Source organism: Protopterus annectens, chromosome 1.part0 (genome assembly GCF_019279795.1).
Source record: "Protopterus annectens isolate FY-2018-M chromosome 1.part0, PAN1.0, whole genome shotgun sequence".
NCBI classification, from domain to species: Eukaryota; Metazoa; Chordata; order Ceratodontiformes; family Protopteridae; genus Protopterus; species Protopterus annectens.
The window spans coordinates 765,374,639-765,376,752 of record NC_056725.1 but is presented as its reverse complement, the minus strand read 5'-3'; the positions used below and the strand labels follow the sequence as shown (position 1 = coordinate 765,376,752).

Genomic DNA, 2,114 nt, shown 5'->3' with positions numbered 1-2,114 from the left:
AGCAGCAAACAAGATCTGGGGATTGTACTGTTGCACCATGGGATACCTGCTTAGCCGCGAGCCAACCAGAAGTCTTCCAGCTTGTAAATCGTCCGCTCCGAAACCATATGTAAAAATGAAGGGTGAGATGGACTACCAACGTGCAACGTTATGGTGAGTACATACCTTCTTATTATTTTCCATGCTGACAGGGTCTCTTTCAGGACTAAACCATCATTTATGCCCAAGGTGGTATCCAGTGTGGCTTTAAACCAATCCATCCATTTTACCAACCTTTTTCCCTGCCCTCAGAATAAAGGGGAGAGGATCCTGCACTCCTTGGGCATGCACAGGCAGCTCAGGTTCTACCTTGACAGGACTAAGCCTTTCAGAAAATCTGACCAGCTGCTAGTCAGCTTTGCTACAGGGGTAGAGGGCAAGGCAATTTCAAAGAAAACCATTTCCAAATGGATAGCACACTACATCCATTTCTGATACAAACACCATGGAAAACCTACCCCACAGGGGATCAGAACTCATTCCACTAGGGCTACCTCAACTTCTATAGCATTTCTCAGGGGAGTCCCTACCAGGGACCTCCTGGAAGCTGCATCCTGGAGTTCTGTACACACCTTCACCAAGCATTACCACTTGCCTGTCTTTTCTAAATCCAGAGCTGGATTTGCCACAACAGGCTTACAAGGCTTGCTAGCCAGCCCTAATACTTCTTGACTGTCTCCACCCTTACTCAGCTTTGGGAATCAACCCGTGTGTGATGACTGCAGCAGTGAAACATGAAGAACATAGCACAGTTGTGTACACTTACCATAAATGAAGATGATAGAGTATATTCACTGTTACAAAAACACTAAGTCTATTCACTGTTGCAGTCATGGTTACCCTCCTCCAGCCCCCTGACTTTTCTAGACTTTCTACCTATCCTCTTTTTGGCCATATCTTATGGCTATGGTATTTACTTTTTACTGAAGGTGTTCCACACAATGTAATTGCTTCTTAATTTGGGGGCTCCTGACATCTGGGGCAAGAAAAACTGATGTAATGGCGTCGGCTGCATGTTTTATACCCCTGACGTCATGGAAGAGGCGACAGCATCCGATGCAGAAATCCCAAGACTCTGGTATTCGGGCCAACTGAGGGGTCAGGCCCCAGTGGCCTAATGGATAAGGCATTGGCCTCCTAAGCCAGGGATTATGGGTTCGAGTCCCATCTGTGGTGATATAATCTTAATACAAGTGAAGCTTTTAAAATTCACCCCAGGAACCACTTCTATGGCTGTGCTCAACAGGGGCACAGGAAAATAATTTTCTTGGGTGGCGAAAGCCAGGGTACTTTTTTGGCTAGGCTTATATAGGCCCTAGGGCTAATAGCCTAGTACCTACCTATGAACCTACCTGCAGACAGATAACCCAAGTGTGATGACTGCAACAGTGAATACACTCGAACATCTACATTTATGGTATGTCTGCACAACTGTACTATCTGTCAGGACTTCGTCCTTGAGACCCGCAGCATGCCTTGATCATTTACTTAGAGAATAAGCATCTTAAACGCTTAACGTAAGGGAAGTTAAGGTCGTCCGGTCAGCCCATAAAACCACCTAAAAAAAATGCGGCTAAGGTTTCCAGGCCTGAACTTGCTGCTGCCTTTCTTCCACTGGACATCCCTCCTGTAGCAGATGTTCATTTGGAGGAATGTTCAAAGTCTAACCATTACAGGTATAGCGTGTACCCTTCAGGAGGCCACCGAACTTAGGGTAGAAGGCACATCTGGGGAAGGCTTGCAGACGTTGCCTGCTGACGATGAGGAGGAACCTCAAGCTGTTACTGCTGCCCAGACAGACCCTTCCAGTGCTTCCCAGCTAACAGACTCTAGGCTTGTCTCCGAAACTAGGCCTTCCCTAAGGCCTACACCTTCTAGGCCTTCACTTAAAAAGAAACACAAAACAAAACATCTCTCCCTTCCTGCTGAAAGCCAACCTGATTTGGAAAGCTTTTTCACATAGAAGGTGAGCTAGATGTACTAGAAAAGAAGGAAAGAAGCATTGTCCATGTGCCTGATGTTCTTCGTGTTTCACTGTTGTAGTCATCACACTTGGGTTATCTGCCTGCAGGTTG

The 2,114-nt window shown here is 46.4% G+C and overlaps 1 non-coding gene across 1 annotated transcript; it reads left to right on the top strand.

Annotated features, from left to right (window-relative positions):
* The first annotated feature begins 1,142 nt into the window (after positions 1 to 1,142).
* Positions 1,143 to 1,215, top strand: TRNAR-CCU. Its single transcript has one exon. It is a non-coding gene; the product is annotated as a tRNA-Arg (tRNA).
* The last annotated feature ends 899 nt before the right edge of the window (positions 1,216 to 2,114 follow it).